The 15,149-nt window shown below is 46.3% G+C and overlaps 1 protein-coding gene across 4 annotated transcripts in view; it reads right to left on the minus strand.

The window, feature by feature from the left end:
* gabrb4 (gamma-aminobutyric acid type A receptor subunit beta4) overlaps positions 1 to 15,149 on the minus strand; it is a 52,702-nt gene that overhangs the window by 26,718 nt on the left and 10,835 nt on the right. The window contains exon 1 of one of the 4 annotated variants that reach the window (XM_068599891.1): positions 10,569 to 10,623. The exons of the other annotated variants lie outside the window; for them this stretch is intronic. The gene's annotated coding sequence lies outside the window, so the exon portion shown is untranslated. Of the gene's footprint in view, positions 1 to 10,568; positions 10,624 to 15,149 lie in introns of those variants that run through there. 4 annotated transcript variants of the gene reach the window in all.

Genomic DNA, 15,149 nt, shown 5'->3' on the forward strand with positions numbered 1-15,149 from the left:
GACACTGCAAAATCTGCATCAAACATGTTTAAAACAGACTGATTACTTTCTCCACTTATAAAAAGCTCAATCAGTCTGAGATGTGAATGCAGCCACAAGAGGGCAACATTATGATATTCCCTCACCATCTCCACTGCTTATAAATTGGATATTTTAATAAATGGAGCAGCATAAATTACCAGCAAACAGGTGCTGAGATTAGGGGCTGAGTTAAATCTTTTGGCATATCTGGGTTGATTCTGTACTTGTGCCAAGAAAAATGAGTTTTCAGCCGAGGAGAAGACGTCTCGTTGCGTTCAGCGGTACGTGATGAAATCAGATTAAAGAGCTCCTTGAGGAAGCGAGACATCACATCTACGGGGTTTCTACAGTGTACAAGAGAGGAGAAGAGCTGCTTCATCCCACCGCCGATGCTCTCCAGTGAAACCGTTCACCACGGTCACACTTCATGTGAATATGCAGCGTTTGCGTCTCCAGTGGAGCTCAGACTCCATCAAAGTGGATGAATTGCATTTGAATGCTGGACGGCGTCGTCGTGTTATCACATCCATCCTGTCAGTTGTAGAAACCTGTCAGTTCGGAAAGCAAATTCGGTCGACGGCACAGAAAACACCGCTCTGCCGCTTATATAAAAAACTCTGATAATCAACCCATTGCCTAGCAACAGAGGGTTCCATAGCAACTGTGCAGCATCTTCCTCCAGTGTTGCAGCAGCGCGATGATCCATCATCCAGTCTGCTCGCTTTCCCTCCAATGGCCGCTGCCCTCAGCAGAGGAAGCCTTCTCCCACGAAACCAACACACCGAACAACACGTTACGTCCAGGAGCCGCAGCGCAGTTCATGCAGCGACCTCATCGAGTCTTCCTGCACGCAGAGAGACCAGCACACAGTCTCAAGAAGAGGTTTACACAACCACACGTTCACACAACTAAAGGTTTACAAAGCCAAAGGTTTACACAACCACAGGTTTACAAAGCCAAAGGTTTACACAACCACAGGTTTACAAAGCCAAAGGTTTACAAAGCCAAAGGTTTACACAACCACAGGTTCACACAACCAAAGGTTTACACAACCAAAGGTTTACACAACCACACGTTCACACAACCACACGTTCACACAACCAAAGGTTTACAAAGCCAAAGGTTTACAAAGCCAAAGGTTTACAAAGCCAAAGGTTTACACAACCACAGGTTTACAAAGCCAAAGGTTTACACAACCACAGGTTTACAAAGCCAAAGGTTTACACAACCAAAGGTTTACACAACCACAGGTTTACAAAGCCAAAGGTTTACACAACCACACGTTCACACAACCAAAGGTTTACAAAGCCAAAGGTTTACACAACCAAAGGTTTACAAAGCCAAAGGTTTACACAACCACAGGTTTACACAACCTCAGGTTTACACAACCAAAGGTTTACACAACTAAAGGTTTACACAACCAAAGGTTTACGAAGCCAAAGGTTTACACAACCAAAGGTTTACACAACCACAGGTTTACACAACCACAGGTTTACACAACTAAAGGTTTACACAACTAAAGGTTTACACAACCAAAGGTTTACACAACCAGAGGGGTCTTTGTTCGGCATGGACAGACCAACAAGAGAAGATCTCAAACACAATGACACCAACTCAACACAATGTTGATGAATTTATTTAATTACATTTCATAACTGCAGCCGACATTAATACGAGATTTCTGATGAAATCAGGAAATCACGTCTGCGCTTGATGAGTTTATCCTAAGTTTATAATCTTTATCTTGAGTTTACTGATGAGCTTATCCTCGGTTTACATGCATACTATACATGTGAATAGTTGAGTTGATTTAGAAATCCTTACGCTCCTCAAAGATAGTTGCAATTAAAAAGGTTCACACTTAAATTGCACTAAATGGCTGATAACAAACAACATGAACAGAATTGGACTCATCGTCATGCTTTTCACTGGTTGGTGTATGAAAATCTGCACATTGCAACCGCTGAGAGGTTGTGAATGTAGAGGAACTTCCTGCATGGCGCTCGCCCCCCATGGAGAGGCCTGTGCTGGTCCTTCAGGACCTTCAACACCAGGTGGAACAACACAGAGGACCTGCTGTGTTCAACGTGTAGTCCAGAAACCTTCAGACAGATCACAGCGATCTGAGGTGGACGAAGTCTTTAAACTCTTGTTTTTTTCAGAATAATGTTTTCACATTATATGTTTATTTTATGATGTGATGCTCAGCCTGATCTGGAGCCTTTATCCCAGCATGCACCTCTCCCTCTGGACAGGTCAGCGGCTAACTCGCTTGTAGACTGACGAACACGCTCCCACCTTCGGGCGATCCCATTCAGAGTTTCCAGTTGACCTGCATGTCTTCGGCCTGTGGGAGGAAACCCGACATGCAGCGAGCGCGTCAAACACACAAAGATGCCTCCAGCAGCTCGCTGCGCCGCCGCAGCGCTAACCGCTGAGCCGCCATGCGGTCTGAATACATATTCAAAACATTTATGAGTCGTCTCACTGACTCCAGTCCACACTGCTCCCTGGTAGCCCTTTCAAAATAAAATGCTTGATTACTGCGTGGCAGTACAGAAGGTACAACATTTGGAGAGTATGATATTAATAATATAATATTACACCTCCGCTGTCTGTTTGCAATAAGAAACACTGATTCTCACCAACAGACATCCAGCAATCACTGTTTCACAATATCAATGTTGTCCCCTCCCTTTCAAAGCCTTTCAACTGAGTCATTAAAAAAAAATATATATATATATATATATATATATATATATATATATATATATATATATATATATATGTACTTACAGTGCAAATACCCTGATTGAGCTATATTTACATTTTTGTTTAAAAGAAACATTTTTCTTTTATCGCTAGAGAAAGATGAGCTCAAAGACTCTTCTTCCTGTGTTACACTGCAGTGAATTTATATTTAAAAACATGCTTGTAGTCTATAACATGCTGCCCTGTGGGGTTTAATGGGTTAAGTTTCTGTACATGAGCACAATAAGAAGCAGTTCCATGGACCTGGATGTGTTGCTTTTAAACAGCTGGACCAGCTGACGTCTGCAGCCACCTGACCCTCATGGCCGTCAGCTGGGACTCTTCTGCTCTGGAGACGATCTGCAAGATTAACTTCAAACATTCCCTTCTCTGGACTAAGACATGTAAATATGTTGTGTTGCTGTGTTTTATGCTTCTCGTGATGATCCATCACACTCTGGACATGGAAGCTACATCTCAATGGAGCCGCTCTGATTGAACACAGGACACAAAACAAATACAACAGGCGAAGCGTTCTGTGCTTCTAACTCCGTGTAAGACGCTGAGCGCGACACAGTCATCTACACGTATGTCAAACAGCCTTTCATTGTGTGCTGCATGCAGCATAGCATGACAACACATGCAGGTTTGTGACTGAGAACATGAAGGCGATGTAAAAAAGAAGATGATTCTATAAATATGAGGGTTTAGTTGTTTCATAATCTGCAGTAAAAAGGTTAATGTTGGAAACGGTGCGCTTGATGTTTCAGCATCTTTCGCGGCGTCCCGGTGGGATGTGATCTGAGCCGAGCTGCTCAGCGTTATCGCCCAACAGGCCAGCAGGAGACCAACTGACTCGACACGGCGACTCATTCTGCAGCGCCGCCGAACGGGGGTTCTTCTTGACGCCTAATTAATCGTGTCATATGGTTCCAACTTCAGTGGTGCAACCTGGACTCTTTCTGTCCGGCCGTTCTATTATTATATGAAACCACACATCACATTTTCTTCATGTTTCTTCTACATTTATCTGTGAGCCAATAGGATTGTTGCCCACAACGTTGCATGCATGTAGCAGTGACTGATATATATTTAATTACATTAACACGTACTCAGCTCTTCCTTAAAAACTGGATCTCAATGGGACTTTATAAATCCCATGAAAGTTACTGAGGACAGTACATTTATATCACTGTTGAAAGCTCTAAATATACAGCACACTGTTATGGAAACTCCAGTATGGATGGAGGAACCGGCGAGGTAAGATTAGTGATAGCTGGTGAATAACGGGAAATCATTAAAGCGGCTCTGGCGCGACGAGCGAACGAGGACAGAAGAGAAGGAAGAAGGAAATGATGAGGTAAAGCAGGAGAGCAGAGGCAGTACATCACAGCAGAGAGAGGGGATCAGTAAAGGTGGCCTCATCTTATCGTCCTCTCCTGCCACAAACCTGCAGCCTGATGTATGAAACCTGCTCTGACTCCACTGAGACGCCGCATGTGAACACTGCTTCCTCACATGCACAGATATGCAGATGAACACTGCTTCCTCACATGCACAGATATGCAGATGAACACTGCTTCCTCACATGCACAGACACAGATCACCTTCCTGACTCATGAACTACAACCCCAGGAGGAACACTGAAGCATCCAACGGGATGAAGCTTCAGTTTCATTACATTTCATTGAGTACTTTGTACCTTCGTCAGGTAAATACAAGAGAGTTTAAAAGTACAAAATACATATTTTGTGTATTTATATTGCGTGAGCTGTTAATAATGTACTAATCATTTTGTACATTTTGTGAAAATATCATAACAGGGAAGTAAGGGAATGAATGCCCAGTCTGGTGAGCTTCAGCTGAACGTCAGGACGTCTCTACTGGAGTCTCTACTGGAGTCTCTACTAGAGTCTCTACTGGAGTCTCTACTGGAGTCTTTACTGGAGTCTCTACTGGAGTCTTTACTGGAGTCTTTACTGGAGTCTCTACTGGAGTCTTTACTGAAGTCTCTCCTGGAGTCTCTACTGGAGTCTCTATTGGAGTCTCTACTGGAGTCTCTACTGGAGTCTCTACTGGAGTCTCTACTAGAGTCTCTACTGGAGTCTCTACTGGAGTCTTTACTGGAGTCTCTACTGGAGTCTTTACTGGAGTCTCCACTGGAGTCTCTACTGGAGTCTTTACTGGAGTCTCTACTGGAGTCTCTACTGGAGACTCTACTAGAGTCTCGACTGGAGTCTTTACTGGAGTCTTTACTGGAGTCTCTACTAGAGTCTCTACTGGAGTCTCTACTGGAGTCTCTACTGGAGTCTTTACTGGAGTCTTTACTGGAGTCTCTACTAGAGTCTCTACTGGAGTCTCTACTCGAGTCTTTACTGGAGTCTCTACTGGAGTCTTTACTGGAGTCTTTACTGGAGTCTCTACTGGAGTCTCTACTGGAGTCTTTACTGGAGTCTTTACTGGAGTCTCTACTAGAGTCTCTACTGGAGTCTCTACTGGAGTCTTTACTGGAGTCTTTACTGGAGTCTCTACTGGAGTCTTTACTGGAGTCTCTACTAGAGTCTTTACTGGAGTCTCTACTGGAGTCTCTACTAGAGTCTCTACTGGAGTCTTTACTGGAGTCTCTACTGGAGTCTCTACTGGAGTCTTTACTGGAGTCTTTACTGGAGTCTCTACTGGAGTCTCTACTAGAGTCTCTACTGGAGTCTTTACTGGAGTCTCTACTGGAGTCTCTACTGGAGTCTTTACTGGAGTCTTTACTGGAGTCTCTACTAGAGTCTTTACTAGAGTCTCTACTGGAGTCTCTACTGGAGACTCTACTGGAGTCTCTACTGGAGTCTTTACTGGAGTCTCTACTGGAGTCTCTACTGGAGTCTCTATTGGAGTCTCTACTGGAGTCTTTACTGGAGTCTCTACTGGAGTCTCTACTAGAGTCTCTACTGGAGTCTTTACTGGAGTCTCTACTGGAGTCTTTACTGGAGTCTTTACTGGAGTCTCTACTAGAGTCTTTACTAGAGTCTCTACTGGAGTCTCTACTGGAGTCTCTACTGGAGACTCTACTGGAGTCTCTACTGGAGTCTCTACTGAAGTCTCTACTGGAGTCTCTACTGGAGTCTTTACTGGAGTCTCTACTGGAGTCTCTACTAGAGTCTCTACTGGAGTCTCTACTGGAGTCTCTACTGGAGTCTCTACTAGAGTCTCTACTGGAGTCTTTACTGGAGTCTCTACTGGAGTCTCTACTGGAGTCTTTACTGGAGTCTTTACTGGAGTCTTTACTGGAGTCTCTACTAGAGTCTCTACTGGAGTCTCTACTGGAGTCTCTACTGGAGTCTTTACTGGAGTCTCTACTGGAGTCTTTACTGGAGTCTTTACTGGACTCTTTCTCTACTGAAGTCTTTCTTTACTGGAGTCTCTATTGGAGTCTTTACTGGAGTCTTTACTAGAGACGGCTAAGGGAAGTTAACTTAACATTTCACATTAAAATCCCTCAAAGTTCTGCTCCAGTCCTTCTAAAGATGTGCAGAGCGGTTCAGACGTTCATGTGCAGCACAAAGATGGCCGCTGTGAAGATCGTGTGATGTCACGCTTCTGTTTTAAACTCACAGTTAAATGAAAGAGACCCCGGGAGGTTAGTTTCTTTATGAATAAATGAAAGAAATCTGTCGAAGTACAATGTGGGCATTTGAGGACAGAGCGCTGCTAGCGGGATTCGCCCCGAAGCCATTTGGAAACGTATTGGCTGAAGAAGTGTATGATTCATTTATGGTCCAACTTCTAATTCATTTATTTATAGAGCTGATTTATTCAGCAGGTCACACATTGGCGGTTTTAATCAATGCCTTCGTTTCCATGTCCCTTTATGATTTTGAAGTGAACATTTTGAAGTATGACCAAGTGGGAAAGGTAACGATTTTTAGGCATTTGTGCTTTTTCCTCTGAAGAAGCGGCCTCTGTCTCCTTGAAGCTAATCTCCTGAGCAACGCTCCATGTGCAGTAAATCCCAGTTGCCTCAGCGGCGGGCCGTGTAATGGTAAGTCCTGCCGAAGGTGCCTGTGTAATTACATTAACCTGTGGTAATTATGTGTAGATCCTCCTCAACGATCATGGCTAGGGTGTCTCAAGAGACTGGGATTCCTGAATTAATTCTTTATTAATATATTAATTTGTGGACATTACATTAACTCTGGTGTGCGTGCAAGTGAAAAGAGGATAATGTTTTTCGGCTGCCATTTTGAAAAACACGTTTTTATTACTGCTGATTCTTTTTCCCAAGCTGCGACGACGTCACAGAGAGCAGAGAGCGCGTTTGAAAGCACAGACCATAAAGCCTGAAACACTGGAGCATGCTGGGAGCTGAGGGGTTAAGGCCGAGACGATGAATCGCAACGTCCTTGGTTCACGTCTGACCCGAGACCTTTGCATGTCACCCCATACATCTCCCCTCACCTCACGTCATCTCCTCAATGCCACGGCCGTAAACATGACAGTGTTAACAGGATTCTGGGCGTTCCCGTCAGGTCTGTGTCGTCCGGCCATCAAGAAACAACCCCAATGAAAACTACAAATGACAAACAGCTACACAATGAATATTACTAACTCGACCAGTGCAGGATGTGAGAGAGTTTCCTGCGTCACGTAATATACATAAAGCTTGTTTTTATCCATATGAATCTCACTAATAGTCTTTGCTTCTTCTCCCATCTAAAGTTTAGAGTTTATTTATCTGCACATGAAACGATGGCACACCAAAGGAACAGAGAAAGTCACATTGTGCAGCTGAGATAAAAAAAGAAATACAAAAAAAACTTTCTCACCTCAAACAAAACAAAGAAAAAACAATGTGACAAACAAAAGTCAACAGAGCTGGATAACAGCCTCTAATGACAGACTCAAAAACAAGGAAACAATAGTCTATAAAAAACAACAATGTAAAGTGTGGACAGCGAGATGAGACCAAGAGAAGTGCTGCTGCGAGCTCAGAGACAGGAAGTAGACAAGAAGTGTCATGTGACGAGCGGCTCACCGGCCGGTCGAGTCCTCCGGATGTGTTCAAACTGCACGAGAGCTCACGGGCTCAATGCTGGGATCTGTTGCAGAGGCTCTTAATGGAGCGCAGACAGCATGCATTATGAACTAAATGAGCACTTTGCAGGTGAATGACAGCAGAGCAGAAGACAGCGGACGACGCTGCACATGCACGACGTGCACAGCAGCTGTACGCTGTAACTATATATATATATATATATATATATATATATATATATATATATATATATATATATATATATATATATGTATATATATATATATATATATATATATATATATATATATATATATATGTATATATATATATATATATATATATAATCATTTGGTTCATGTGATTGCAGCAGATAGACACAAGAACTCTTGTTTAAGCTTCACGTGTTTGCGTCGTTGACTGAATCGTAGACTGAGCGGCAGCACAGTGCACGACGTGGAAGCGCCCACCGGACCAAACCGGTCCTGAATAATGGATCGTCAGTTGAGAGCATGCACTTTAAAAACAGCCAGCAGCTGGAGGTATTTACTTCTTATGATAAGGACGCTCAGTATTTGGCGCTACGGCTTTATTCTAAGTGAATGCGCGTGATTGTAACGCAGCTGTGGTTGCAGGGTCACAGGGATCATATACCGCAAAAGAAATGTGCAGTTTCAGTGGCGTGAGGAAGTTAGGACGGGCCCCAGTGCACACTGGGTAAGGAGCGCACACATACACACACACACACACACACACACACACACACACACAGACACCATTTGGCGTATACATATTTTACCACATTGTGTTTTCACAGGCGATGAGTTCCTGAGGCTAAAGTAGAGAGGTCAAACAGAAAGCTAGCGTAGCGCCTCGTGACCCAATACTGACTTTACAACATCATGCGCTCTGCAACGCTTCTGTATGACAAACATGCAAAAGAAGATAATTCATTTAATATTTTTCTATTTGTTCATGTTTTTGTAGAATAAGTATTTCATTTTGTTATAAATTAAACCATGCCTTTGTGTTTTAGGTGGTATGTATGGAAAAGGAACCGTGTAGTTCTTCTTTAGACACAGGCGGGTTGTTGAGGCCTGAGCCTCAGTTAGCATCCAGACTCCATCTATATGCCAGCACCTCAGAGTCTCCATACATTACTGTAAGTACTACAGTGTGGCTGCCGGCTAGCAGTGCCTGCACCCGCATGCCTCCTGCTAGCAGCGCCTGCACCTGTATCACTACTGCTAGCAGCGCCTACACCTGTATCACTACTGCTAGCAGCGCCTGCACCTGCATCACTACTGCTAGCAGCGCCTACACCTGCGTCACTACTGCTAGCAGCGCCTGCACCTGCATCACTACTGCTAGCAGCGCCTGCACCTGCATCACTACTGCTAGCAGCGCCTGCACCCGCATGCCTCCTGCTAGCAGTGCCTACACCTGCATCACTACTGCTAGCAGCGCCTACACCTGCATGCCTCCTGCTATCAGCGCCTACACTTGCATGCCTCCTGCTAGCAGCGCCTACACCTGCATCACTAGTGCTAGCAGCGCCTACACCTGCATGCCTCCTGCTAGCAGCGCCTACACTTGCATGCCTCCTGCTAGCAGCGCCTACACCTGCATCACTAGTGCTAGCAGCGCCTACACCTGCATGCCTCCTGCTAGCAGCGCCTACACCTGCACCACTACTGCTAGCAGCGCCTGCACCTGCATCACTGCTGCTAGCAGCGCCTGCACCTGCATCACTGCTGCTAGCAGCGCCTGCACCTGCATCACTGCTGCTAGCAGCGCCTACACCTGCATCACTGCTGCTAGCAGCGCTTGCACCTGCATCACTGCTGCTAGCAGCGCCTGCACCTGCATCACTGCTGCTAGCAGCGCCTACACCTGCATCACTGCTGCTAGCAGCGCTTGCACCTACATCACTGCTGCTAGCAGCGCTTGCACCTGCATCACTGCTGCTAGCAGCGCCTACACCTGCATCACTACTGCTAGCAGCGCCTGCACCTGCATGCCTCCTGCTAGCAGCGCCTACACCTGCATCACTACTGCTAGCAGCGCCTACACCTGCATCACTACTGCTAGCAGCGCCTGCACCTGCATGCCTCCTGCTAGCAGCGCCTACACCTGCATCACTAGTGCTAGCAGCGCCTACACCTGCATGCCTCCTGCTAGCAGCGCCTACACCTGCACCACTACTGCTAGCAGCGCCTGCACCTGCATCACTACTGCTAGCAGCGCCTGCACCTGCATCACTACTGCTAGCAGCGCCTACACCTGCATCACTACTGCTAGCAGCGCCTGCACCTGCATCACTACTGCTAGCAGCGCCTGCACCTGCATGCCTCCTGCTAACAGCGCTACACCTGCATCACTGCTGCTAGCAGCGCCTGCACCTGCATGCCTCCTGCTAGCAGCGCCTGCACCTGCATCCTCCTCCTGGCAGCGCCTGCACCTGCATCACTGCTGCTAGTAGCGCCTGCACCTGCATCACTGCTGCTAGCAGCGCCTGCACCTGCATCACTGCTGCTAGCAGCGCCTGCACCTGTATCCTCCTGCTAGCAGCGCTTGCACCTGCATCCTCCTGCCTGCTCTGCCACTGAGCATCACCACGGCTCATAATTGACGATGCAATACAGTTGCATGTAAGTGACAAAACACAAAATGGTGTCGAGGTTATTTTCTATATCAGAGCCTCAGAGTGCATTATCATGATTACACCAAGGTCTGCGCAGCACAAAGCAGAACGATCTGTTGCTATGGTTACCTGCAGTTGGAATCAGAACGGTGACCAACGAGTCGACGAGAACCGGCGTCCTGATGCTCGGGGCCCTGAACGCATCACGGAGAGCGTCACCGAGAGGAACGCGAGCGCCGAACGGCACAAAGCGGGCCGAGACTCAACACACACACACACACGCACACGCACACACGCACACACACACACACACACACACACACACACACACACACACACACACACACACCTGTCCCTCGAAGCTGCAGCTTAATTGACGAATAGATGTCGTGATATTATTGGTTTTAAAGTAGTAGAAAGTAGGAAGAAAAGATTGAATTTGTATATAACAACATGAAAAGTGTATATGTTTATCATATATTGATAAACAGGTGTTCAGTGTTTTAAACATGACACTGCAGCTGCATCAAACTCACAGATGAACCACAAACTGTTGTTAATATGCAACGTGGCGTATTAATGCTGAGCCGCCGCAGAGTCAAAGAGACGGAGACGAGCAGTGAACACAGTCGGCCAAACATCAGAGCGGATGCAACTACAAAGGCCACTTATTACCAACATCTCTGACCTGAAGCGTATTTGTGAAGCGTAATATCTAGCTTTTATGTTTTTTTATGTTTCGCTTATATTGTTGACTTCAACATCTACACTCTCTCGTCTTGTTGTTCCCCCTCCAGCGCTGCATGATGCACAAATCATATTTATGTGGAAACCCGTTTCGTACGGCCGGCTGTTGGAGTACAATAATGAGGCTTTACGCGCGCTGGTGGTGAGGAGGACGGCGTCTCTCTGCAGACGCCGTCCATGACATTTCTCTCCCTGTCCACCTCGCGGGTAGCTGCATCTCGCCCTTGGCCGGCCGGTCCCGGCCCTGTGAAGGACGCACCTCCCATCAATCACTGCTGGTTGAAAACGTGTGTCCTTGGGGCCGTTGAGCGGAGAGTGAGGGGTGAAACCGCCCGGCGAGCAGGACGCCTCCCCGAAGTCTGACCCGAGGTTTGTGCTCTGCTGCGATACGTCCCGCTGCAATCCTATCAGCATTTCTCTCCTTCATTTCAAAGTTGCTGAAAACAACACTTTGAATGGGAAGATGAAGTATGTGCTTTCTCCTGCATGCCCCCCCCCCCCCCCCCCCCTTCCTCTGCCTGCTTACATACACACCTCATTTAATTCAAATAGAAAATCTAAGTGAAGGGAAAAGTGCCCAGCTCGAGCATTTTTCCTGTGTTTCCTGTGAAATAAATCACGGGGCGTTCTTTCTCCATCAGGATGGGTACCACTTGTTCACGCCGCAGCATCCATCCTGGGATTCTGACAACACGCTGCTGTTTTGCGCTGAATCGGCATTCCTCAGAGACTGAGTTACGACGGCCGGCCTGTGCTTTCCGCCTGGATGCAAAGCGGTCTCGCAAAAGCGTCCACTGGTCCTGCAAGAGCTGCTGGCGTCCATCACTTCATGACTGCGGCCGCCAGCGTGCAGGTTGCAGCTGATGTCCTGCACGCGTCACTCAGCGGTCACGTTCACAGCGGGTGAAACGAGCGCGTGGGAAGCGGTTTGTAACTGCACACGTAAAGTATGTGAAGAGCATTGAGTCTGTTATCTCTCAGGACACAGAGCAGAGCCTTTAGGATCAGTTACACTTGCGTTGCATACAGTAGAGCCCATGAGGAGCTGGTCGTAGAGCTCTCCTCACGTTCGGGTCTCTCTTTCGTATTCGGTCAATTAAGAGTCTCTTCTCCTCAGCAGGCTCGCTGCAACGGATCCACAGCTTCATGGCTCCATTTACTGCTTTTCCATTACAAACCAGATCAAGCTGCTGCTGGGCTCATGTGGGTCAGTGGGAGATGAGATCAGTAAACCCGGCTGCGTACGCAGACAGGTGACCGCGCTCTGATGACGCGCCGCAGGACCCGGCGCCTGTACGGCCGGGGATCAGGTGCTCGCAGGTAAGGCTGCACGCTGCCTCACGCAGGCAGGCTCTCACCTCGCTGCACGCCCGCCAGCTTTTCTTGTGTTCCCATGTCCCAGATGCTGAGACTGTAAAACACACAGGAACCAGTGAGGCTCGTGTCAGACTCCTCTTCCTCAGTCGGTCACGATGGAGCTGCAGAGCGCCGCTGACGTCACAGGACGCGCCGACCAGCAACACAACGCTGTGCACGCGCAGAGAGAACCAACGCACAGCAGCGGCTTGAAAAACACTCCAAACCAAAGACAACGACGTCATGTTTCATCTCACATGTTGATCCAACGAAAGGAACATGTTCATCAGTTCATCAGTTCACCAGTTCATCAGTTCACCAGTTCACCAGTTCATCAGTTCACCAGTTCATCAGTTCACCAGTTCACCAGTTCACCAGTTCACCAGTTCATCAGTTCACCAGTTCATCAGTTCATCAGTTCACCAGTTCATCCTGCAGGTTAAGTGATCACATTTTCTAATTCCATCACTTGAGCAACAATGAAATGCATTTTGACAACAACAGCATTGAGCTTGTCTTGTTTTTTATTGGCTGCTTGCAGAACGTAAGATGTAACGCGAGAGCTCGGCAACGTTTTAAAGCTCCATTTTGTTTTGTGTCATTGCAACTCCACAGTCTCTTAAAGGTTCATATGTTCTGGTGTGTTTTTGGTCCACTTTTCAGAATGTCTGTCTTTTATTTACTCAGCATGATGGTGATGTCTCATGTCCTGATCTACATGTTGTGTATTTAATGGGATGGTGTTGTCTCATGTCCTGATCTACATGTTGTGTATTTAATGTGATGGTGTTGTCTCATGTCCTGATCTACATGTTGTGTATTTAATGTGATGGTGTTGTCTCATGTCCTGATCTACATGTTGTGTATTTAATGTGATGGTGTTGTCTCATGTCCTGATCTACATGTTGTGTATTTAATGTGATGGTGTTGTCTCATGTCCTGATCTACATGTTGTGTATTTAATGTGATGGTGTTGTCTCATGTCCTGATCTACATGTTGTGTATTTAATGTGATGGTGTTGTCTCATGTCCTGATCTACATGTTGTGTATTTAATGTGATGGTGTTGTCTCATGTCCTGATCTACCTTCTACCAGCATTACTTTCTCTTTGTGAGTTTGTCGGTGTTGGGTCCTCACACGAGACTTTGTGTGTGACATTAAAGTCCGTTTTGCCTGAAAGATACACAAGTGAACCTCCAGTAACACATCCCAGTAACACATCCCAGTAACACATCCCAGCAACACATCCCAGCAACACATCCCATACAGGAGCACATGCAGCTCTGAAAGCTTTTTATTTGAAGTAATCCAAAATAATCGCAGAACCGATTTCCACTTGTGAGCAGTCACAAGGATTTCTGAGATCTGCAGGGCGATCTACAACAAATGACAGCGCTCCATAAATCACCCAGTACGCCACCTTCTGTGAGACATTTACAGGCTCTCTGGTTTCTTTGTCATCCTGTTTATGCACATCAACAGTATGCTCGGCGAGATTCATTTTCTCTCTGCTGCACGACTGACAGAATAGCATTTAATACACACTGAGCCGGTATCGCTGTTTATGACGCCAGACAAGGACAAAGTACGCAGCGAGAGCAACTTAGGGAAGCTTCAGAGGACCCTATTCGTGCTGATAATCTAAATTATTCTGCATGTTCAGTATAGTAAGGACAGCAAGACAATGTAAATGCTGACATAATCAACAGCCATTGTAAAATAAAAAAGCTGAATAGCATGAAAAACATTACATACAGTACAAATATGGCTTCTGGAGCAACATTCATAACTGCTGTTGATGATTTTGCAAACCTTTTCCTCCTGCAATGCTCGACCTTAAAGAGAAGCAATGCAGGAGGAACCAGCAACACGTTGCGTCACCGTCTCTTTGTTGCCGTTAATGTGTTGACGCCAACTTGATGACATCGTCAGACATTAAAACCAACCAGCGCTCGTGTTGTGCGTCTTTTCTCTACGCAGAGGAGAAGATGAATGTGTGTATTTCATCAGGTACATGTTTCCCTGTATTGTGTTGCAGGTTGTGCGACCTGCAGGTTCCTGTCATCACATTAAAGACGTTGATCAGGAAGAGGAGGAGCGTTTGAAGCGTAGCTCCGCCCACTTAATGATACAGATCAGGATTAATTAATAATGCTATTTTAATTCAAATAAATAATTCAGATGGTGTACTCACAACAGAAAGAATATTGATGTTTTAATTGTATATATTTGGTTCTGCGCACATCAATAACTTAAGTCTCTGGCAGTGTGATGCTTTCTCTCTCTGGAGCTCCATCCCATAATGCTCCAGATCCCCCGTGAACATGTGTTTGTCATACCTTGTCCTGTGTCCAGTCTACTTGTCTTCAGCGTGTCCAGCAGCATTAATACGCTACATGCTGCATGCTGCATGCTGCAGTGTAGATGTAGGTTTGAACACATTTGGTTCTTTGCAGTCCAGAAATGTTGAGCAGCTCAGCAGGAAACACACGCGTGTTGAAGGCGACACGTCAGCCTTCATGCTTTGTTCATGTTCCCTGTGATGACGACAGCTGGATTCAAGACGTCCTCCAGAAGGAGGGCCGTGTGACGGCGGTGAGGGCGGA

This window comes from Clinocottus analis, unplaced genomic scaffold, assembly GCF_023055335.1.
Source record: "Clinocottus analis isolate CAN_PGR_092001 unplaced genomic scaffold, fCliAna1.0.p SCAF_5, whole genome shotgun sequence".
NCBI classification, from domain to species: Eukaryota; Metazoa; Chordata; class Actinopteri; order Perciformes; family Cottidae; genus Clinocottus; species Clinocottus analis.